Below are 26,032 nucleotides of genomic sequence, written 5' to 3' on the forward strand. Positions count from 1 at the left end.
CAGACACCCGCAGTATTCCAGATTAAGGACCAGACAGCTGAACAGCTAGCAATAGCAAATGCTTATTCTTAGATTCAAGATATCAAACTTTTTAGTGTAGAGAGAACAAATAATAAAGCCTACATAGAATTTACAAATTCTGTTTGAGGTTACCAGTTCCCCATTTGCTTGTGTGGTAATATTTTATATAGGTCTTGGCAAGGACAGTACGACTGGAGGCTAAGTGCCTGCCTCTGAATGGGATGACTGCCAAAGACTAAGTCTTGCCTGAATAAAGTAACTACGTTTCTGCTAATTATTAAGAACAGACCTCCCTGGATTATCTGGAGAGAGCAAAGAAGGAAAAGAAAGTAGCAGAACAAACAACAAAAACACACAGGAAAAAAAAAAAAAAAAAAAAAAGAGAAAAATCAAGGTTGGTTTTGATTTTTAAAAATTCTCACCATAAGAAGCTCAGAAGACTGGACAGAGTGGGAATAAAAAATTCACCTATAGGGTTACAGGAGGTTAAAAGAGGTCCGGGAAAGGAGACAGCATGTGCCAAGAGTAGATCTTGGGCAAGGCAAGAAAACCTAGGCAGGAAGCTGACAGATGATTCTTGTTTTGAAATGTCACCAAATACCTTGTGTAATATCTAAAGGTAAGTTGACCAGGAAATTACTGTACTAATTTAATGATTTATTGGCTTTAAATATCACACATGCTAGAAGAGCAGAGTCATGATCTGGAGTAGCCATGCTGTTGTGGGGAGGATGTATAAAAACCTCTGGGGTCCTGACATTGCTTGGTTTGACAACAAGGTTCCCCTTCTTTATAAGGTTTGTAAACAGCCTTATTTCATTCACCCAAATTAGAGGCATCAGTTCAATGAGCTATAACAAAAGGTAGTTTATAGTACAGACAGAATGTAATTATTATTGTTTTCATCAGCCACTACATATTAATTCTGGAGCAAATTACGGTCTTAGTTAAATCAGGGTTATGGTTTTGTAATGACACATTGGAACAATAAACAGCTGTTTGTCTTTCAGTATGGGCAATGCTGAACAATGTAAGCGTGGTTCTTGATAATAAATTTTGTATAGGATAAAATATTTGATGCATTTTCCCCCATACCTAGCCCTTATAATACATTAAGATATCATAAAAAGATATTCTGTTCATCCAATCAACTTTTAACAAATTCACTGGCAAGTAACAATCATTGAATATTGAGGTACAGGAAGCAAGCTAATGTTCAGGACAGGAAATAAGAAATAAACTAAAAAACTTTAGACTCAAGTTACATTTCATTAATAATAGTGAGCTTTTTTTCTCTCGAACAATGGTATATCTTTTCTGGCATGCTGAGCTGAACCCACAAGTCAGCCTGGTAATGGGTCTGTAAAGATTCCAGAATGGGCAGTTTTTGCCTATAGAAGCATGTCTCACCATTGGCTCGTTCAAATCTAAAAATTACTTAATTTTAGAAAAAGTACCAGCCTCTCCTGCAAATAGGGTATGAACTGATGTAGCATAACTACACATACGGAGAGACCAGCCCAAGACAAAACAACAATTAGTTCCTTCTGTGCTAGTCAAAACCTGGAAGAGGAGGCCTGTTAGCTCCAGTGAAAGCTTATCAGTCAACATAAGAGATCAGTGTGTCCCGAGCTCATCAGAGCAAGGAAAATCTCTTTTAATTAGAAGCTGGAGAGCTATCCATATGGAGGAAAAATTCTTGTAAGCAATCTCTTGGCCTCATACATAACCCAGCTCTTAATTTCCAATGCTCTTCTCATACACACTCTCACCCTGAAAAACTGGAAAAAGAAGGAGCAATTTAAAGTCTGAATGTTGCACAGGCTGAGACAGTTCCCAGATTATTTACAAAGGTGAAGTGTCTCTGCAGTTCAGAAAACATTTCTCTCTTCTTGCCCTTCATCAGAGAGTTTGGTGGGACTGCAAGCAGTGAGGTGGGGTCTGCCTTCTCTCCACAATATACAGTGACATTGACCTCCTCAGCGCATCTGTAAGAGGCAAAGGACAGAGGCAGGTTGCTTTGCATTTGAAACACTGATGACTTTATTCTCTCCTTGGTTGGCTTCCAAATCAAATCTGTCTAGAAAGCCCCTGACAATCTCTAGCACTGAATCAAAGTAAACTTTAAAAGTTTCCATCAAATTTATTAACCCAAAAGATAGAAACTGAAGAATATACAAAAGTCTACAGAATGAGTGGTTAAAATACTTTTCTCCCAAAGAAGACATATGTTCTGTAGCTACACAGACAAGTGCTTCCGGACTCTTGGGCCAGCAGAAATGGAAGGCGTTTTCTCTGGAAAAAGTCTACTCAGAAATATATCCCTCAGCAGTCTGACAGTCCCAGTTTCAAAGAATGGCAATGACAGATGTTTCAGAGGATGCCTGTCACTTAGCTAAGCAACAAAGCCTGGAAAAAAGTTTCCAAGCTTGAAACTTAGATTCACCTCTAAGGAACTAGAGGTGATTTGGGTAGCCATACAGTGGTGTGAATGTCCTACAAACAGGACAATCCAGCACAGACAGCAACCACACACAAAAACGGTGGTGATACTGTCCTGTCTCTATCTTTACTGCGTCATTGGTCCTGGCAATACTTTAGGGAGAGCTGGTAAAGGTATTTAGAAAGGAAGCAACAATCCCAAACAAACAGCTGTATTTAATAGAGAAATTCACAGTGATGATGCATGTGATTAATCATTAATTTTAAATTTTTTTCCTTTAAATTTTTTCTTGATATAAAACAATAGTATCACCTATCTAATCACTGTGTAAAATACATAAATGCATCTGGATTTATACATTTTAAATGCTAGTTGATACTATTTGATATCTCTTTCTTTTTTAATCAACATGGTGAGAGATGGGTATTGCTCCAACAGAAAATGGCATCAATCCAAAGAAAGTGCTGTAAGATTTCAGGTCCTGTGTAAGCAACATGGAGCCTGTGGTAAGAGAAGATCTGAACATACAATGACTCACCTGCTTCACTCCAGCTCCCATGTTTTGGGGTGTACTAATATCAAACCCCATTAAGAGCTTAGGACCAAAACAGTGCTGTGTAGGGTAAGCCACAGAGCCCACTTGAGATGTGGGCAGGTGCGCGGAAAGGAAAAAGCCTCTATTACACTCCTCACTAGGTGTTGTTTGCAAGCACAGCTACACATGATGGAGAGTGGGTTTAGAAGACAAGGGTTGTCTGCAGTTCCTTCCAGTGGGTCATGGGAGCTGAAAGGACACACAGGGGAAAGGCATTTTTCCCCTCCAGCTCTTAGCAGAGTGGGGTGTTGGGGATGCCTGACTCAGGCCATGATTCATGCTCTGTTCACCTCTTGTTTCCGGAGCAGCGCGCTGCTGCTAGCAGAGATGAGGGCAGAGAGTGAAGTCAACAACTTACCTTTGAACAAACAGAGAGGAAGAGGAGGAAGAAGGAGGAATTGCTCACCAACTGTACAATGAACAGCAGGCAGGCAACCCAGGGTGTTTTCCAACTTGTATTTACCTTGCCCACAGCTCTGACCCGGCTGGCTCCAGCTGAGGGCGTGAGCAAACCTTTGTCCTCGGTTTCCTTTGCATGGGTGAGCACTCTGAAAGATTTGCTTTTCAGATCTGAATACACTCTCACACTCAAAGAGAAATAATCAAACCTTCAGTGTGCAGAATGATTCAGGTGGAACCGGTAGGAAAATCATGTGGCATTCAAGCAGAACTGCCAGCCAGCCTTCAGCACTCAAGCCATGCCAAGGATTTCCACACAGCCCATCAAATCTTCAAATCTGGCCTCAGTTTATGTTTTCTTTCACAGTTACATGGCACACCTTGTTTTCCCTGTGCTATAAAAGCCTGGCACCGGGGCACCTAGAGCAAGCACCTCCTTTCAGTGCTGGTGCAAGGCTGAACATGCTGGTGGCGGGAACCGCTCTGAGCACTGACTCCACAACACCTCAAACCTCCCTCACCTCAGCTGAAGAGCTTTCTGTAACTTACTCACTTTAGATTAATGTTAAATGCAAACTGGAGCTGCTGTCCCTATCACAGAAGGGCCAAAGGCAGTCCTGAGACAGGCAGGTTGTTGTCGCATCGAGAGAAACACGAAGCTTTAGCACAGTCCTGCAGCAGGCTGGGCCAGGTGATGGTGCAGAGGAGGACTTGCTTTTGGAAAAGACGGTAGGGTTGTGTAAACACAGTATATTCAAGGCCTGATTTGTCCTGATGTAAATTCTAAACTATTCAGCTGAAATTAAATCACTTGTAAAATGTGATTCCACTCCGGTTTTACATGCAGAAAATAAATTTACCTTGTAGTTGACCTTGCTTAGACCTACAGAAGTCCAGTACTTGGCTGAAACACAGTGTCTGAATATGGTTAATCTAGAATAACCAAACCAGATAAGCATGTTTAGCTCAGCACCCAAACAGCTACTAAAAATTGAGAAAGTGGGCTCAGGCACTGCCTGAAACAAGCTACATTTCTGAAGCTTTCCAGGAGCTGTTCTGAACTTGGCCAGCATGGTTTCTATTTACAGACACACAGAGTTCGGGACACTCACTCCTGCCAGTGGGTTCAGGGTCTTTCTGGGAAAAGAGCAGGATTTAGGGTTTCAGGAGCTCTTTGTGTAGAGTGCTGCCATCTCATGGCTGCTCTGCTATGCTGGAGTAGAGATGTTACTACTTTCAAATTTAGAGGTATAAAGGTCTTCAGATACTAGCTGTCCTACAATTTTTTCGTAATATTTTACCTTGCTACATATATAAGAACCTTGGGAGATGCTCATATCTTTGTTAAACAATTTTGTCATTTATGTAATATTAGAGTTGTAATTTTTAGTTAGCATGGGTTTTTTTTTCAAATTTCTGTCTCATCTGTCACAGTAAACAGAACATTATTTCTAGTGTCTTTGTTATAAACTCAGTTACATGATTCTGAAATGTCTGAAATTGTTTCTGATATCTTTGTCAGTATAAATTATTACTGTATTTTGCAAACCTTGCCATATTGCTATGTACATGTTTCTTATGGAAATAGTAGGAAGGAAATTTAAACCAACAGTGTCTGTTCACATTTAAACAGAAACATTGGAAAAACAACCTCATATAGAACAATTACTGCTTCTACAATTCTTTGTAAAGAACTGGTAAAAATTGTTGATATATATCTAACTAAAATCATGCAAGACTAGGAGCATGTAAATAGAACCATCTCTAAATAAAAATAAAATCAACTTTCTCTAACAATGTTTTCAAGGAGTTCACAATGCTTGATCATGTAAATATTGTCAATAATATTTGATCCACTGATACCTTATCCTTATCTCATATGTTTATAACCACCTTGCTGTGCTTTGATTGGACACAGCACACAGAATTATCATAATTTTAACCATTTTTTTTTAAAAAATAATTCTTATCATTCTGTAGCACATCAATGTGTCACAGGAGTCTATAGAGTCAGGTTTTCTATCTTAACCAATAAATTAATAGAAATTTCAAAAAATTATATTGCCACAGTGGTACAAAGCAGAGGGCACAACTCTGCAAAGGATCTCATAGATACTGAAGATGTGTCCTTTCACCTTACACAACTGTGTTAATAAACTTATGAAAAAATCTATCATAAGACTACTCAGACTGCTAACTCTTTGGCAGAGAGGCAAAGAGAATGTGGCTCTACTTACCTTTATGTTATATGAAAGAACTAGGTGAATTCTGTATTATCCATTTTGCAAGCAAATAAGTTCAATTTTAGTATAATACCCACACCTACTGTGGTTTGTTCCTGTCAATCTTACGAGAAGACTCTTTCAGAGACTTCACTCTTCTCTTGTCTCAGCTCCAGCCTGGATGGACTAACTTTCAATTTATATCCATTTGTTTTAATGACAACATTGTCTGGTAACTTAAATAACATCTTTTCTAGTATTTGCCCAGCCCTTCTTTCCCCTCCCCTTGATGTATTTATAGACAGCAATTGTATATCCCTCATTCTTTGTTTTGTCCAGTGCTACTTTTCTGCATTTCTTTCAATGCTCCTTCCCAATTATGGGTGACAGACCATTCACAGTACTCCAGAAGAGCTTTTACCAGTGCCTCCTACAATTATGTCCATACTTACGTATCCCTCCTTAAGTGTCTTGCAACACATCTAAGGAGGATCATTTTTGTCTTTCCCATATCTTCATCCTAGTTCTCTCAACATCCTTCTATGACTGACCAAGACATCATGGTCTTTCTCTTGTCCAACTGATAAACCACAATTTATGACAAATAATTTCCACCTTAGTTTGTGTGTCATCTGGCACTTGTGCTATTAAATTCTACCTCACATATCCAGCTCTTAATTTCCCCCACAATGTATATATTTTTCTCATCTGACCATGACACTTCTAGCAGCAATGAAAGCATTAGTACTTTCAGAGAGTAGCTGAAACTATGATGCTTGAAAATCTCTACTCAAGCTTTAGGTAGCCCAGTAATTCCCCCTGCAGAACAGATAGTATCATAAATACTTTTCCTTGACCCTTATACATAGTATTAAACATTTATTGCTTTCGTCCTATTTTCTCACCACACCCTTATTTATCCTTTCTTGGAAAAATGTATACAAAATTTCCATATTACTAAAGCCAGATTAATGAAACTGTAGATTAGGGGTCACTTTTTCCTCTGCTCTTCTCTCTCCTTTGTTTTGGTAGATCTTTTAAGAAAAACTTCCTCCTCTACTTGAAATATAATTTGCTCATTCATACAGCATTTTACGATGAATAACAGACACCATTCCACTATGGGCCTACTATACTCTGGATTTACTTTTCAAGTTTCTAAATGTTAGCCTTTATTTCTGCAAATTCTTCACATCCTGGTTTGCTTTTCCTCCATGATCTATACCATTCTCTTCACAGAAAAGATGAAAAATAATTTATTTGGTTTGGGCAGTATCTACACAATCTTTAATCTCTACCCCATCCTTGCCACATACCAGATACCCGTTTATTTGTGTGGTGGCAGAAAACACTTTCAGTCTTTCGAATTTTGTTTACAGATGGTAAGTCTCTAAATTTGACAAATCTGATTGCCCTCTCTGCTTCTTGGTTCCCAAGATACCATTTTTGTTGATGATCTGTTATGGTCAGGTTTTCTTCCCCTATGATTTTCACTCTCTTTGCTCACTCCTAAATTTTTTTTTTTGAAGGACTTATTCATTCAATAAGGTGCTAACACCCTTCACTCCCTACTTACAGTGCAAAGTGCAGATTTAAAAAATATTATTTAAATCAAGGAGATTCTAATATTCAGATTTGGACCGTCATCCACTTAACATCACTAACTAGTTCCTTCAGGTCCAACACTTCAGAAGTACAAATTTTGATAAACTAGCAGGCCTGTTCTTGTTTATTCTTTCATTTATTTTCAATTTAATCAAGTTGGGATAACTTTAGCTAGGTTATTTTCTACAGCCAGCTGCTCTGTGTCATCACTACCTAACAAAGAGCACCTAGAATAGCATCATGGCAGTCCAGTGACTGCTTAGTGATGAAATCTACCAGCTATTACACCCTGGAATAACTGGCTCTATCATTATCACTAACATTTGCTTTATACTCTATTTCTGAGCAGTTAAAATCTCCTGCAATGAGACAATGCTTGGAACTTTCTTTTTCATGCTTGTAGTGATCTGTGTTAGATATACGTGCAACAGTTCCTTAGCAGTCCTTCAGAAAACCTTTAGTTTGACACATTCCACTCTGCCTATGCTACCTCTCTCTGCCTCTGTAGGCAACTTCATTGTTACTGGGTGATGCCTCTGTATCTCTGTTTTTATTTTTCATTTTCTTAACAGTCTACACACTGGTTTAAGTGCATTTCAGTCATAGATTACCCATCAACCATACTTAACAATTCTTGGAAGATTCAGGGTCATCCTGGGTGCTGCAGTTCTAGCCTGTGCCTGTTTGCACACAGTTTTTGTACACAAAACTCTCAGCTCATCTTCTATGATAATGTGCATATTTTTTTAATTACGTTGCTCACATCCATTTTATTTCTCATATCCAGGCCATTCACATCACACTTCTGCTTGTGTCAGTACTGAGTTTTCCTGTCCATTTTGCTCCCATTCTGATATTACTTTCCCCCCCATATATTCACCACTTTCTGCTTTTCAGAACCAGGTGTGGAAGTTACTTACAGCTGTTCCCCAAACTTCTCTCCTATTTCTTAGTTTACAATCCTTTTACTGATTATACTGATACATAAATATATATTGTCATCATGTATTATTCTGTAGTATGTTACACAATGTAATCGTGTTATGCTATATTGATATAAATTATAGCAGTCTTGTTTCCAGAAAATGAATACCACAGTTTCTCCAATGGAGTTAATCTAGTTTGTGTGAAAAATCCTCTTTCCTCTCAAAAGTTAAATGCCTTACAACACTCCTCATAACATCAATTCTTAAGACATCTGCTGCTCTTTATTATCTTGCATGCTTTAACACACCCACTTCAGGAATGAAACACTGCAGTGGGAGCTTTTCCTTCAGGACAAACCTACTCACACAGATTTCTCCTGTTTTGTGTTCTCAGTGCTCCCTCATTCAGTCTTTTATCCTACAGTGTGAGCTGGCACAAAGCTATATTTCATCCCAGAGATGACTGCATTGCCACAGATATTAAAATGGCTTTTGTTTTATACACGGAATAAATAATAACACAGCACACATATACTGTGTGTGTGCCTGCCTGGAATACAATCATTTTAGCTTGCAATTATGCTGCAGTAGTACTGTTGACTTTATATTTATGGGGCAGTTTTAAAATAGCTTCAGTTAAAATAAATGTATTTTTGAATGAAAGAGATAAAGTGAAAGCTTGAAATAGTTTTGAACTTGAGTTACTGTGTGAGATGTCTCATCAGTTCTCCTGGAGATATTTTAGTCATTGGGAGTTAATCTCAGTTACCTGAAACTACGTGGAAAACCTATTCAAAGCCAGTCTACAATATGGTGTTTTGTTAGGGAAGAAATGCAGACGTTGAGTCATAGCTGTCAGTTATTCATTATAGTTCAGTCAGTTATGATATGATTCTTGCCAACGTTATTCTTGCTTTTGATTTACAGTAAGATACTGGTCTGGTGGATGAGAGTCTCTCAATTAGAACAAGACCCTACTCACCCTAATCATGAGAGATGTTGGAGTGCCTTACTACCATAAGGTCACTACAAAATCCAAAAGCTGCATGAAAAATATACATAATGATAAAGAGGTTAACGAGTTAAAGTTAATTTGGAAGAGGCATCTGAATGCCCTTTTACATCAGAGAATGAGGGCTGTGCTCAGTAATGTCTGAGAGCAACAGGAGAGACCAAGGAAAAATTCAAACAGGTCAAACACTGGTGCTATGGTTGCACCCAGGGACTGTGCCAAGCCACAGATGTGGTTATAAGCAAACCTCCAGGGAACAGAAAACATAGGTCTTGGGCCAACACGTTTTCTATAGAAACAGTCAAGAGCAAACTGGTTCCTAACTTGGGCACATCAGGTGCTTACTGCTACACAGAAGAAATCTGGGCCAGAAAAAAAGTCAATCCAACATATTGTTTGTTCATTTTATTTTTCAGCTGTCTTTCTGGACATTTGAAGGTAGGGAAGTTCCTCTCATGCTCTGTAGTGTATGAACTTTCTTACATGTAAGAAAAACACAAACACCCTCTTCTACCTGAGTCACATTAGCCTGATAATAGAAGGGGATGAGTACGTGGCCTACAATTCAAAATCATGGTAACAATTTCAAACAAGATTATCTAATAAATAATGCCAGCAGTGGACTAAATATGCTAATGTCATCTTGTGTAAAGTGTACGTTTATTATTTTCTCATGATGTCATCATTTTCTGTCTCATTTTGGGAAAGCTAAGCAATATTTATGGTTTTAAACATATACAAATGCAAACAAAACCACTGTAGTTATTTATTCAGAGTGTGCTGACACACAACTACTCACGATGCCTGTGCAGTCACATTACTGATAAAAACATTCATTTTTACTAGGTGTCCTTCATCATCAGTTTGCTCACATGGAGTAATAAAGCTTATTTTCCTTCATCCATCCTGAACTCGTATTTATGTTCTTATGTGTTACCATCTGATTCATCCTTACCACTTTTACAGGAATATTTTCTTTTCTTCCCCTGCTGCTTCAAAAACCCCCTCTTAGGTTTATTTGCTATACTTGTGTGTTGAGCAATGATAGTTTGATTTAGCTCATGCTTCTGAACTTACATATTAATGAATTTTTCAAGACTTGGCCTTTTGCTTAAATACTTCTAAGTTCATAGTCTTCATAGTTTATAGTTTTCTTTATGATCCTGGTACTGTGCTTCTTCTGTTGTTATAGTAATTCTTGAGGAAGACTGTTCCTTGGAAGAAGTTGCTCCTCCCTTGCAATCAGAGTTGGTCCAGCCTCAGAGTCAGGCAGAGCATCACAAGCTCCAACCTGGGCAGCCTTCCTGGGTGATGAAATTCCTTAGTACGGCACTTGCAGGAGAAATCTGACGATCTCTGTCCGTTTATAATGTCTACTAATACTCTGAATAACAGCACAGGCATCACAGAGGCCTTGATTTAATTCTACTAGGACAACAGGTAAATATTGCCAGAAAAATAACAGTCCAATATTGGGAAGAGGGGACTTCCAAATCTAAGCCTGAAAACCTGGATGGAGGACAGCCAAGCACAAGAGATGTGGAAGCCAGGAAAAGGTCAGTGAGGGAGCAAAGCTTGCTGAAGCTGATTTTAAACAACCATTTGAGGTATTGACTGTGGTTTTAATATTCATCTCATCTACTGGATGAGATGAATTGCTGCTAGCATGGCACTGTGGGACTGAAGGGGGCAAGAAGCATCTTCTAGGGATAATAAGGTTCTTTGTTACAAGTAGGTTTTCTGCCCTGGGGAGAGACAGCAGCATTTGCAGTCCTACTCTCTAGACAGTTCTGCTAAGGGAAGAAAAAGCAATCTCTATATAACCTTATTAAGACACCTCTGCAGGCACAGCCAGGAGGCTTCATCATACAAGTGCCATTCCTAGGTTGTCTAGTAGGGCCTCATTTCAGGGGCAGCTGGCTCTAAATGAAACCTCATTTTGATCAGGCTCTACCTCCCAGCTGACGAGCCTGCAGATGGCTGAGTATTGCCTTGTCACAGCCTTCAGGCTGTCTGGGTGCCAGCAGTGGGGAACAAACCCCGAAGGAGAAACCTGGCCTCAGGTTTGCGCCTCTGTACCCATGCACTCGGATGAGCATTCCGGATACCACTTGAGATGCTGACCAGGTCATAGGAGTTTGATTTAAGAGGCACATTCCTATCTTCCTAAACTTTCAAAATTAAATGTTATTAATGACAGGACAGGCATCTTATGAATTTCCCCAAGACTCTTCACTCTTAACAGATAGTGTGAATGTTTTAATTAAAACTTTGACAGAGAAGTAGATCAGGACTACTGTATCATTTTCCTTTCATGGCATGCTTCAGCAAGCTGATGCAGATTGCTAGGTCGATGAGATATATCAATATTATAAGACACACCATGTGTCAGGCCAAACACATTAAAGTCTGATGTTAAATTTTAACATAGGTCATGAATCACTCAAACGTATTCAGCCATGCAGAATTAATATGAAAAGCATGAGTAACAAGGGGATTTTTTGTTTTGTTTTTATATAAGCAGGAGGATGAGGCACCTGAACAAGGGTTTGTATGAGGCAACAACTTTAACTCTGTTCATGTAGAAACAGTTCAAACATTTATCATGATGCAGAAAAATCTACATTTATATTTTGCTGAAGATTTCACCATAGCTTTCTGAGAACTAAAATTTTGACAACATGATTTGGGGTGAGCCTGTTAAGACCATCAAGTCTGACAAAAAATTCTGTGTATGTAAACAAAAAAAAAACGTTTGAAAAAAAGTTGTCCCCCACATCTCCCAAAGACAGAACAGGTAATGTTCAAATTGAATGCTACTTCACTCAGTTCTTTTCTTTTTGACCATTTATCAGAATTGTTAGCTAAAATTTCTTACAAAGGTGTTTAACTGTAAAATTATTTTGGGTTAGGTCTCAACCACGCAACTCAGTCACTAAAGTGACCTACTGCATTGAGGAGTCCTTGACTTTGCTGGCACTAACAAGGACTGTATGCCCTACAAATTGTGATAAGTATTTACATGATCTTACATACTTTAGACAATATATTATAATGATTCATCGTTCTTTATATGGCTTTATTCTTGCCGTCTTTACTTCTTTCATATCTCACCTCTGTCACACAACTCCTTATAAGTGCAAGTTTGATCATACATAGACATGCAAACTCAGGTGGGCAAATAGGTGATGTTCTCTAATACTTCTCATTAGATTAGCAGTTTCCCTTTCCATTTCAGTAGCATGGAAATATTTTGTTCTCAGAAAAAAAAGCTTTATTTTTTCTTCCTTATTATAGAATGTGCATTGATGATGACGTTCAGTGTGAACTATTATAAAAAGTACTTGATGCAGTAAGGTTACTCATTCACTTTCTGCACATTTTTGGTAAGCCTGTAGTACCTCAGTACCTGCATCTGTCACTGGGGACAGCACAGAAGCACTCACTGAGCTCTGCAATTCTGCAGGAAGGAAAAGGACTGTTTTTTGGCATCCTAAACAGCAGTAGTTCTGGAGTGAAAGACCATTGTTCCAAAACGGCCCAATCATCAGAGATGGTGGCACAGCAGAAGAATCACCGAGAGCATTGCAACCAGAGACGCAAGTAACAGGTCTATTCATAGCAGTGCTTTTCCCCAGGGGATGGCGTCTTGCGAGTGACTTCATTAACTGCTGACAGCAGACAGACTGCGCTGTGCTGGGAGTGAAAGGGAAACACTCATCAGATGGCCCCAGCCACAACTGAGGAAACACACAGAAGAGATAACTGGCAAGTGCGGTGCCTTCCTCCCTGTTCAGAAGAAGTTAGTCACATCTCTAAATGTAATGTCCTATTCCTTTTCTCTCGGTAGGGCAATCTTCTTGGGTACAGACTCACTGTTTGAACAAAGGGCGCTGCTGGCGATTCAATGGTGCTCTTGGAAATTTCCCAGGCTGTGGAAGGTGGGGTCTGAATTCCAGATCAGTTGCTAATTGTAAGGAAAACCCCCAAATACCTTCACATTTGTTACTTTTAACAGTCAGGAGAAGACGCCCACCAAACCTTGTTAGTTGTCATTCAATGCTGTGCTATGTTTGACCTATCGCATTGTGTGTGATAAAACCTCCCTCACTGCTTGGCCAGCAGGACATGTGCTCTGTTTGGTGTCTCCAGGGAATTTTCTCACAGAACAGTGGTCACACAGCCCAAATGACCTATATCTTTAGAACCAGGGAATCCCCACTCCCTCCACAAGCTTAAAAACATCCATCTCTACTGAACTGACCTTGAGGGTGTTTACCTGTAGATGGTCTCAATGCTCAAAAGATCACACTAGCAGCCAAACAGCCGATAGCTGAAATACAAGGTTTTCTACACACAATTACTTCCTGCTTTGCTCCAAAAATATACAGAAAAACACGTCACCTTACCTGCCGTTCTCCAGTACACTTGAGAATTTTCTGGTGTAGAGCAGACTTTTCGACATTGCAGGCGTCCTTGCACCACAGTTCAGTTTTCTGCTGGGTCACAGGGAGCTTCTCCTTCTCCGCATGGCAGCTGCCTTGCTCCTTGCCAGCCCTGAAGCCAAGCCTCCTTTTTTAAAAGCACACCACCATCCTGCTCCTTCTAACATAGGTTTTCTCTGCAAATTCTCCAGGTTCACTGGGTGTCTGTGTTTCAAACATTAATACCTTGATTATTGGCTTTCTTTAGCAGGTTTTCTACTCTCTAACGCCTATCTCCACTAAAAAGTTTAAAGAAAACTGGACTAAAATGCCATTAATCAAAAGTCCTATTCTTCCCAGAGGAAACACTAATAGTCCTTCATAACCAAGCAGGCTATTTATAGGGATGGTGACAGTGTGTCTAAGCCCACAGTACAATGAGTATGAGGCAGTCCACATGAGACATGATGATAGAGGCTGTTCATAAAATCAAAACTGGAATTCATGTGCTGTATGTCAATAGTGATTTAAGCAACCACTTTGTTTCCTCACTCCAGAGGGAAGAAATAAAAGCCCTGTTAGCACAGGGACACATAGCACAATGTCACTGGAATAATTAATCCATTATTTTAAATAGTAATGTTGAAGCAATTCTGATTTATGAAAGTTTTATATTCATTATAATCCTAATCCACCCTCTTGCTGCAATGCAGCGCTTCCACCTCTCACATACTTGATATCTGTCCAGGTCACACAGACTTTCTAAAGGTGCTTTTTCCCCATAAACTGCATTGCAGGTTCATCTTAACAGATACAAAACTAGGTTCTGCAATCTGAGTGGCAAAATACAATTAGTTTGGGATAAACAAGAGACGAATACCAGAAAAGCCCCAGACAAAACCAGAAATGTCAGGCAGGCAGAATTACTTTAGGGAATCAGTGTCAGCCGGGTTTCAAATCACAGCAGCAGACAGCTACAACACCCTCTTCTCAGGTACGAAGTAGGAAGCTAGGCATAAAGAAGCATCCCGGAATATACATGGACAGGAGGCGAGAAGCTTGGGGAGCACTGTAAGGAAAGAGAAAGCACACAGAAAACAGGCAGAGCAGAGATGAGGATCTAATGTAGGGTTAGGGATGCACTTAGTGGGGGATTGGAAAAACCTGGTAAGAGGCAGTGAAAGAGCATTACTCTGGAGCAGGGCTGGGAACTGTGGTGCCTGGGGCACCCTGCAGCGGTACAGCAGGGTCAGCAGCCCACTGGCCCCTTCCTCATGGCCAGGCTGCCCTGCCACAGAGGCAGAGGAGCTGAACGCAGGCCCCATGGGACTTAGCCCTAACTGGGGATCCCTCAGCACCAGTACTGCCACTTTCCCTCCCTTAGGATTGGATGGAAAAAACTAGCAGAGGACAAATTTTGCTCTGAAGGAACAGCAATACTTGTTGCCCACTATAAACCCACATCATAGCTTTTCATTGATGTGTCCCTGGAAGCTAATTAGGGCCTAAAGTTTTAAACTGGCAGTTGATTAGGAGACCAGAGGTGCCTGGAGAACATGGATGTGGGAGGACACAGCAAGAAAACCCACCATGGTCTCCAGCCAGGAGCTGCGCGGCGTGGGAGGCACTTCCCCGCTCTCACCCATTTCTGGCTGTCAGCTGCAGTTAGTGAGAAACCATGAGTCACAAATCGCCTTGGCAAGCCACATCCAGTACGTGGGGTCACCGAGCAGTGTGCCCACGATGTACCAAAAGCGCAAGCTGCTGGCGGCAGCCGGGGAGCGCGGGGCGAGAGGGGCCTGAGCTGTCCCGTCGGCAGCTGGTGAGACCCAACGCGTTGCAGCACCAGAGATCTCCCCCAACCTCACACAAACCCAGCAGCCCAGCTCCACGTGACAGGCACTGATAGGCATTTATAGAGTACAAGTCATAAACACCATTTTCCTGGACTTTTACCATCAATATGGTGCTGGAATTGTGACACACTAGGGAATTCTGTTATATGCCCTTAAAAATGGAATTTAAATGTCTACAGAATGACTTTCTAATAATAATCATCAATGAAACTTCTCTACTGAACTTCTGTGCCATGGTCAGTAGAGTAGAAAAGTACAATATATCATTATGATCATTTTAGCATAAAAGTACTGTTAATTTGTCAAAAGATATTGGACCTAAACCTGTGGATAACAGGTCATTTATTAGATTTGAGAGGGTGTTTTGCCTATTTTTAGTATTTCTATTTACTTACATAAGTGCAGTTTGCCAAATCCTCCTTTCAACAGAATGTTTCTAGCTCATTTTTAGTACATTAGTCTCTCACTTTCTTTTTTAGTCTGATGATTCAAGGAGAACAGGTATGCAAACTCTGACCAGCCAGAATGCCAAACACATGCTGGGGAGGACACAATATCCTCATTTCTCATTAGCTTTCATACGGGGCCCACACACCTGCAACTCAGGTTGACAGTACATTGTTGTGGCACTTACCTTTTGTGTATTGATTTAATACTGAGGTTGCTGCAAATGATAACTGTGAGCTGTATTTGTCCTGCGGGTGGCATCTGCTTTCCCTTTTTGGAGAAAACATTATATAAACAATGAAGTGAGCCGAATTTGGACTTTGATACCTAGACTTGCCATCTAATAGGTGGGACTGAGTCAAGATTAAAAAAAAATGGACATTATCGGAATTATTATGATTAACAGCTCTGGGGAAATAATTTTTAAAGCTGTCTCATTAGCAGTACTTGAAAATGCATTTAAGGGTTATTTGAATTATATAAAAAATTCACATGAAAAGAGAAAGACTTAGCCCTTCCAATAGAGATGGTTGGATTTTGCCTTTGATTCCTGGAGGAATATATTGCTAATAACTAGAACCAAGTTTGTCCTTGGGTATGTACCCCAGGGAAAAAGTTGTTTGCAGTAGTAGCAACTCATTAAGATTATTTTGCTTTTTTCTTCTTACAGGAACAGAAATAAAAGATTAATTTCCTTTTTAAATAAAGATCTGAGGCTAGATTCTTCCCATGTATAATTCTGTAACTTCTGATCCTATTGATTGACTATATTTCTTCAGTAATCATTAAGGATCAAGAGTCATGGAAAATTTGAAGGGAAAGAGGATGTTAAACACAACTACATGTGCCTTAATGCACAAACAATAAGTAAGACCAGAAAATATTTTTCCTTTAATAAAATGTATCACCCTCCTCATTCCCAGAAATTCACTGCTTTTCTTCAGAGCAAACATTTATTGGTAATATACACTTCCCTGAACTAGGTAAAGTTTGCAGCTGCAAGAACAGTGGTGATACACCAGAGGATCTAATATGCAATGAACAAATTACAGGTAAAATTATTCTTGACAAGCTCAGTGAAATCAAATGCTGTCACCACTTATGACAGTCTACCTCACTGATCATATTGAATTTGCCTGGATACATCCCCAAGAGTAAAAACTGCAGCTGCCTGGCATAAAATGTCTAGATATAGAAGCCCAGCAAACTCCCATGTGAGAACTTCATCTGAGCATGGAGGATAAACTTACGTATACCCCTGCTATCCAAAATTAAGTAATAGAAGTACCTGAATATTTTATAGGGCAAATTCTTCTGATGTTTATTCAAGATGGCCAAAAATCTCAGGCCTTTGTTCCTGAAGATATTTACTTAATCTGTGGCTAAAACTTTGGGTCAAACTAGTGCTAAATTAAGCCTTATATCACTTTAGATCATGATGGGCAAATATTGCCTGTGCTTGATTTGTAGATATAAAAGATGCTGGAGGTGGTGGTAGAAGCATTTTATGTGTTATTACTTCTATTACAGTACTACCACAACCAGAAACAGAACTTTGTGGTAGAAATTGTACAAACATCATTAGATACAACCCATGGCCAGAAACTCAACACAGGTGAATTAATTCCACAACAATAGAGGTAAATGGTGGGGTACATATCACGCAGAGAAGTTGCTAGCAAAGGGGCATGGCAATGGGGATGGACTCAAAGCCTGATGGAGTCTGTACGTAAACAGCAGCACAAGAGAGTATGGACTGAGAAGGGGCTTCGCGACGCTACAGGAGTGAATGAGCTTCGCTTCTGCTCTTTGCTAAGGAGATTACTGAGCATCGTGCTGGGGGGAAATGCCAGCACCACTCAGGGTCTGCCCCAGACCAAGGACGGTGTCATAAATTACTATTCAGACAGAATCTAGTATTAAATATATGTAGCGTTATTTTATCAGTCATAAGCCTGAGTGGAGTGAAATGTAATGCAGTCTAACAGACTCAAAGTATTAATAAGGAAAATTTAGGTCAGTCAAACTATAATTTTCATAATTATTAAAACAGTTAACTATCGTACCTTGCAGTGAACTATTATAGGTGTCACGTGGGATTGAATTCTTAGCAGACATCACAGGTCATTTCAGTACAATTTTACAATTGCTTTTTTTAAACATTCTTAATTCAGTAGAATATCTGAAAAAGCCAGAATGGGTTTTAGGCTGGATAAATGGACTATGACCTTCATTTGTGTCTAAAAAATAAAAGATATTAAAATTATGCATAGTTACAGCAACCCTGATAAAACAGCTAAACTTTAACCACGCTATTTTCTTAGCCAAATCAGTTTCTGAAAAACCTTATAAAGTAAAGGATATGTCAATAAACCTTTCATGTTATTTACACAAGTTATCAAAAGAAATGAGAATTCACAAACTTATGTATATTTCAGAATTAATTTTGTTCTCTTTTGCAGTCAGCATCAGTATTTTATCAAGAAACTTGTTGGAACCACAGAGTAATTATTTATAAATAATTTTTTATTTCATCAGTTGCATGTATTTTTTTGTATTCTTATCTGCAGAATACAGTGGTAATAGGAACAGACCTAGAATATGTGCTATGAAGGCTTTAACTATGCATTGTACTACTTCCCATTCAGGACAGACCTTTCAATTCAGAAAGTGCTGAATGCATTACCAGGCCCATTCTCCAAAACCTCTGCTAGACATATCATTTGTCTCTATTGTGGTAATAAAGAGATTCCTGGCATTCTGGTATTAAGAAACCAGAAGTAATATATTAGTTTTACTTTTCCTCTGCTACTTAAAAATGAACACATATGATAGTTTAGAAGACTATGAAGATAGTATCCTATTGAATGACAGACTGTCTGGTTGATTTACATGAAATACCAAGTGCTCGTATGAGAAAAGGTTAAAATTAGATTGACGAGCAAATGTGCTACCAGACTGCTGGCTGACAAATGGCAAAGTTATGCCAACGTATTACTTATTCTGGAGGCGCCCAAGAAGCAAGCAGGAGGATAGTAATTCATGTGCTAGAATACATTCACGTGTAGCATAAACAAAGAGTCCTCAGGGTTTGCAACAGGAACATATTAGCTATATGTAATTTATGTCAACAAATAAGTCAGTGAAACAATTTCATTATTAGATATGGAATCTGAATGACTCGTGTTTTCTTAAGGCAAGAGTGGGCTGCTCTACTGTCATTTAAATTAGTTCAGAATAATGCCCTGTTGAATGACTACATTGTTCTTCCAATAAATTGACTATTGTGCTACATCCTCCTTCCTCCTACCAGTCACACAATGAAAATACAGATTAGTCATGTAGCTTCCCACAGTGGCTCTTAGATTATAGTCTGATTGCTTCTTGGTCACAGTACAGAGTAGTCTAGTTCAGTGGTGGTAACTGCTTTATCTTTCTCCTTTCTTTTCAGCAAGTTCTGCTGAGATCCATGTGGTCAGCTATACTAAAGCTTGTTCACTAAGAAGTGTGAACTAAGGAAAAATTTTAACTTGCCCAACTGAAGGCACTTTGGGTCTTAAAATTCAGCAGTGAATATACATCACAAGCTGATCTTCCTTCTCTGGGCACTCAGCAGATCTGAAAATAAGGTTCTGTGAGAAATGGGTGCTAAAATCAGTATTTCAGTGGTGCAAGACACTTCTGTAAGCATTAATTTTAATGATTAGCAGCTGGATAATGGTGATAATGAATAATAAGCAATCAGATGCGTCTAAATTCTGTCTATAAGGTGGAAACACCATTCTGAAAGAGATAGAAACATGTTAAATTACTGATGGCTGCTTCTTTTTTTAGCTCATCCTATACAGCCTAACTAGTTAAAACTTAAAACCTGTTACTTTATTAAGTGGACAACACAAAACTGTACCTTTCTCCCTTTGGAGTTAATGGAAATTCTGCAGCTTACTCCTGTGGAATTAGAGGTTGGCTATAGAGGGAATCTTTCAGTATGTGAATATGAATTAAATAGGAATTTACAGAGCAGACAATATAGTCCTGAACCTGCTCTTCATTAGAAAAACTTTTTGACATTTTGTTAATATGAAACTACACTAAAGCTTTAACAGACCTAAACTCATTTGCCAACCTGTTTCCCTAGGGAAAAGCGTTCTTACTCCCCTTCAAATCGCCATGACAGACAGCATGTTAGGGGAGGGAGCTAATTGTCCCCATTAGTCATCACCTTGTCAGGATGACTGGCAGTCAGTAGCCTTCAGGATTGCTTGAAAGGCTAAAGCTAGCTAAGATCTTCTTAAGTCTGGACTGGAGAGACACCTCTAGACCCACTGTCCCTCAGTGACACCTGAAAAGCTGGTCCAATATTTTATGCCAGGTCTTTAGTATGTCTGGTAGTTTTTTCTTCTTCTTCCAAAATTACTGTCAAGTAACAGCGGAGGGGAAGAAAAAGAAATTCAAGGTTTGAATTGCAGCAGGGTCTCTTTCTAGTCTCCTCCCCCTGCAATATTATTCTTGACAGTGATGGATGACCAGAGATATGCAGGAACAATTTGTTACTATCTAAAATAATCCACTAGGGTGCAAAATAGCTGCTATAAAAAGAGTAGCCATTTCTGGAAAAATCTTTGCTTTTTAAAGCTATGATATATTGAATAGAATATACCATCAGAGCCTTCACAAGTAGCTGTTGGAAGCATTTATTAAAGTAGATATTAGGCTAGATTCAGATCTTGTGCAAACAGTTGTAGCTCCTGTGAGTATGATCACACTGACAGGCTGGTTTCAGTCCTTTAGGCAAGAGAGAGGCAAAGAAGTGAGAGACGCTAGCAGAGCATCTGCTAGTTAGATCAAAAAAAGTCTGTCTTGTTGGCAGAGCTATTGTCCTTTGGTCACACCAATCCTAATTTGAGTCCTGCTTGCAGCAGCATATAAAACCTGTGACAAACATAGTCATGCTGACATTGAGGTGGATGCCAAAAGAAGATAATCACAAGTACTGAAGACTATAAAGAAAATAAAAGAACAAAAACCAAAACACAGAGAAGGAAAGATTTCAGGTCTGAAATTTTGAAAAAAAAAAAAAAAAAAAATCTGGATTTGTGTCTTTTTCTCCCAATCCTCATTCAATATAAAAAGCAATCCTCAACAATTGCAGACACACGCCTGTGTCAGATCCTTTTCCAGAAATTCAAATCTGTGTCTGTGCACTGTTTGGCCTAAGGCTAGGGCGTATGCAAAACAGAGAAATACTTTATATTTCCGACTTACAGTATTTTTATTCATGACTGCCTATGAACTGTCCTACTTGTTCTGGTTGCTCTTTGGGTCTTTTATTGTGCCTGATAGAGCAATCTGGCCTGGTCCAGAAACGATTCATCCAATTACTTTGAAGAGTGACAAAATCCTCAGCAGAGATTAACAGATGCTTCTTGTAGTCCACATCTAAGAGAAAGATTGTGTAGGTCAGAGTCACTGGCCTTGCCTGGGGCATTGCTGATGCAGTATAAGGCTGAGTGTCCAGCAGAAGCAGAGGTGAACACAACCGTCTGAAATGTGCAGGCAAGCTGACGGTCCTTCACAAAAAGGAATGCTACAAAAAGCTTCTGAGACTCAAAGGACTAACATCCTCTGTGGGTTATGGTTAATTCATTCATTAGATTCAAACTTTATTACAGATAAGACACGAGTCAGCAAATATAAGTATTTCTGTTGTCCTCTACTCCCCCTTTCCCTATCTGTATTCGTAATTTGGATAGATACATAAGAAGTCATCTTTAATAACCACTGAAAGGTCTTCTTGAATGAACTTTGGAAAAATGAGCAGCCTTTTCTGTATCACCCCAAATAATTTGCATAGTTTTGTTTTGTAGTATAGATTCTTCATTTAGTGTCCAAGATATCAATTTATTTTGAGAGCTTTATTTACTTCCTGAAAAGGTATTTGTTTCTTTTACATTGTGTTTTGAATGAATATATTTTCAATTGTATTGGCTCTTACAAAAATATAATAATAATAAAAAGGATGCTCCCAAGAGTATATGCAAATAGACTGGCTTTGAGTTAATGGGAAAAAGGTTTCTCGGTCTGGTCTGGGTTGAATCTTTGCAGTCTGCTTGACTTCTCCAGAATTCCCTTGCTGTTTGGCTCCTTTTGTGTTTGTCTGTCACATACAAGCTACTTGTCAATTCTCCCTGACCCTGCCTGGAGCACTTGTGGTTTTGGTGATGTTGTGGTTTTGATTAGATTCTACTTCTTTTTTTTTTTTTTTTTTCTTTTTTTTCTCCTTCCTTGCCTGCTGTGCAGTGAAGGCACCCTTATGAATTTCATTAACCAAAATAAAATTACGGCATTTTTTTCCTATGATAAAGACAACCCTATTGCTGTCTTAATGAGTAAAAACACATTATTAGAAATGTGAGCACTTGCACTGTATTGTGCAAAGGCAGGATGAGGTTTTGCTTTTAATAATAGGTAACTATAAATGCACCATTACATACTCTGAATGGGAGTTCATCTTTTTAGATTATTTCAGTTTATAACGAAGATGCCCTCTGGTGGCTGCAAGATAAGTTATTTAAGCTCCTAGGCAGGAAGAGCAGCCGTGGGACAGCTGAGGTGCAGGGGTCTCTCCCGTCTGTCCCCCCGACTGCACTAGCAGCCAGAGGCAGCCAAAGGCAGCTCCGGTGGGGAGAGCCTGAGCCCAAGGCTCTGTGCCACTCACTCACCTGCATGAGTCCAGTCAAAAAAAGGACAGGTCCCACCGGTTGGGCTTGCTGATGAGCACAGCATTGCTTAGAAAATTAATCGCAGCCTTGAAATGGGGCTGACCATGCATTGCGGGGCTGATCAGATGATCACCATCTCAAATAGACAAGCTGTGCACATGCTTACTGTAATGCACACAGCAGTATATGGTTTGTCCTGAATTGTTTTCCCAGAGATGACTGACTAGTGTCATCTGCAAAATATTTTCAGAAGAGGAATTCCTGGAACCTCTTAATTCCTTTTTTTTTTTAATAACTGCATATCCAGATTTTCATCACTTCAGTACAAAATGTGCCCTAGAATGGAGGGTAAAGCTTTGCTGTTTCTAGAGACACTACAGTGAAGATGGAACTAGAGCACTCTCTTAAATACAAGTATAGTTTACTAAGAAACAAATTAAAAACAAGGGTTCCCACTCTTGCACACAAGCTTACTTCTTTACTGCTGTCCTTGCTCAGTAAGTTCTGTGGTTCAAGAGCTCATGGTACAGCGACCACGCAAGTGGCAATGAGCTTTTCTCTAGGTGAAGCCTGTGACTTGCTGATGAGCTGCTGCCTTCCCACTCAGGTATGAACCCTCTGCCTACTGCCAGTTGGAACTTACTGAACTACGGAAAGCAAGCAGATCAGGGCTGAAAGCTCATGAACTTATGATAACTTCCAGAGCATTTTTTTCTACCAAGCTACACCAGCCCCTCTTAGAGCTCTTTGAATACCCACTCCTCCAGCTGCACTTAAATGATGTTTTCCTGACATGAGGAAGACCCGGAGTGTATCACCCCTCACTGCAGCCCGTGCCATATGCCTCCCTCCCCTCCCACGGCTGTAGCTACCTGTGCACCAAGGCCCAGCTCTGATCCCGCCCAGATGCATAACCTTGCCTCAGGATGCTGAAAAAAAAGCTGTGAAAAAGTCTATGGAGAGATACGAAAGGTAAAATTACATACAGAGGTAGAGCTGTTGGGATAGGATTGCCAGTACCTCAAGGATTCAGGAGGGAAAGCAGCAACACAGAAAAGGTATAAAACCTAAAGGAAGGAAAGAGTGAGGCTAGTCAGGAAGCATCAGGTTGGTTGGTTGGGGCAAGTCATCAGTGCCAGGGGCACTGACAGAGCTTGGCAGAAGATGAAAATGTGGGAACACTGAGGGTCTGCTCCAGGGACTGCTCCTTCCCCTCCTGCCTGATGCCCGCCTGGCCAGCAAAGCCACGCCGGGTACCACGCTGAGTGAGCATACTCATGCTTAGCCTAACGGCTTGTGAAATCCTACCTTTCTTTTCTGTGGGGTAGACAATAAATAAATGCTTTACACTCCTGGTTATGTATAACCAGTCTCAAAGTTAATCTGTAAGCAGTATAAAGACACCCGAACAAACTGATATAAAATCAAGGATGTAACAAATACCTGTAAACGCATTTTCATATTTTTCACATCCACTGGAAGGCAAAAAAAAAATTAGCAGGATATTTCTTCATTGGTGGTAAAGTACTTCCCATTGGGGAAAGACTGAAGTACACAAGGGAAAATTAATTTTTTATTTGTGCTTGCAAAAAGCTAAAACTATTTACCAAAACATACTATTTACTAGTAAATTTTTTCTCAGCATTCTTGTAAACAATTGTTTTAGTCTATTAACCTTAAGTGCTTCACAAATATTGCTTATAAAGATCATCCCTGTGCGTGAATTTCAGGTGGTGATAATACTGGGGTAAATTCCTGCTGCAGATTACTTCTTTAGGATCAGCAGTATGTACACACAGAAATAAATTTCCAAACATTTTTTCCCTTGGTAACACTAACATGCTAGGCTCTAAAACAATAAAGCTACTTAGAAAACTGCCTGAGCAGGTTGATCTGAACACCTGTAGTATGCATATGGGAAGTCTTTAGGGTGCCACACACCTTCATTTTTTTATTTCTCACAAAACCTCATTCTGTCCCAATGAAGCTGTTGACAGAGATCACATTATTCAGCTGAAGAGAAACCAATGAAACAGCAGAATTTGGAGTACCGCTGATGTAAATACTGAGTGAGTGGATACTGTTGAAAAGGTGAGATAAGTTAAACAATTAAAGCTTGACTGTTGACAAGCTGTCCTTTCTTCTTGGACATAGGAAAAAAAACAAAAACAAAACAGTAGTATTTTCCTTTATATGATTTCTTCTTTACTACAGAAATGGGCCGTGCAGGTTTCTCAGATGGTAGATGCAGTTAGAGAGGTCCTGAAAAGGAAGGACTGACTCATTCCACGTGCAGGCTTTTACACACTCCCTCTGGTGACTGTTCAGACACCAGCTTGGCTTTTCTTAGTAGCTGGAGGAGAAGTTGCCAAACAGAATAGGTTTTGTATATCCTAACCCCTATTCTGGATAGAATTAATGGACCAAGTCTGAAAGCCAAAAACCTCAGATTTGTTTGGGTTAATCAATGCCAGAATTTGTTGGCTAGGGAATGATACAGCTGATCTTTCACAGTTGAAAGAGTACGTCAGTGTTGCAAGAGTTTGGAAGGGAACAGCATACATGTCTTAAATGCCACCAAATAACACATTGGCTTTCACAGTAAGACACTGCTGGACACGATAGGATTGAGTATCTTATTCCAACGCATATGAAAGTTTGCAAATAATTTTGGAGTGGTTGATCAAAGCAAAAGGAACAAGTGCAGTGAAGTGTGCACAGGAGGAATAGGAGTACAGACTCATATAAATATTCTGGCACATAAAAGAGATTTCTCATATGATGTTAGCTGTTGCTGCAGAAAGTGAGGTGGCACAGTTTTAGTCAATCATCAAGTTCGTCTAGCATAGTGGAGGTACCATAGCATAAATTAAAGAATTAAAGCTAGAAGGGAAGGTTTTTGGTTTGTTTGGTTTGTTTGGTTGGTTGGTTGGTTTTTGTTTTGTTTTGTTTTTTTTTCCTGAGATAACCTGACAAAAGGTACCAGGAAAGTGCTTTAGACTACTCTGACTTACTCCACAAATATTACAGTCCAGTATATGCAGTCACTAGCACAGCTCAGCTATCAACAGTACTTTGTTACGCTGCTTTTAATGCATTGCTTGGACTTGTCTTGCACCTGCCCAGTTTAGTTAATTTAGAGAAGAGGAAGATAAGATTTTGTTCAACACCTAAACAAAGGCTACTTTCTAATCACTAACAACCGACAAAAAATAGGGTCTGTGCATAATCTTGCACGAAATATTTCTATCAGTATAAAATCATCCCACATGAATGTGATGCTTATCAGTATTTGTTAACAGGTAAAACATTTTATTAACAGCATGTTTGCAAATAGGGTTCAAAACAACTTGTATGCAA

General features: G+C 39.5%; 1 protein-coding gene across 1 annotated transcript in view; it reads right to left on the bottom strand.

Moving 5' to 3' along the window:
- Positions 1 to 13,762, bottom strand: part of ITGB6 (integrin subunit beta 6) — a 51,020-nt gene extending 37,258 nt beyond the window's left edge. Inside the window, exon 1 of the mRNA XM_042784317.1 lies at positions 13,633 to 13,762. The gene's annotated coding sequence lies outside the window, so the exon portion shown is untranslated. The remainder of the gene's footprint in view (positions 1 to 13,632) is intronic.
- Positions 13,763 to 26,032: the final 12,270 nt, after the last annotated feature.

The sequence above is a fragment of the Tyto alba genome, unplaced genomic scaffold, assembly GCF_018691265.1.
Source record: "Tyto alba isolate M040663 unplaced genomic scaffold, T.alba_DEE_v4.0 Super-Scaffold_7, whole genome shotgun sequence".
In the NCBI taxonomy this organism is placed as follows: Eukaryota; Metazoa; Chordata; class Aves; order Strigiformes; family Tytonidae; genus Tyto; species Tyto alba.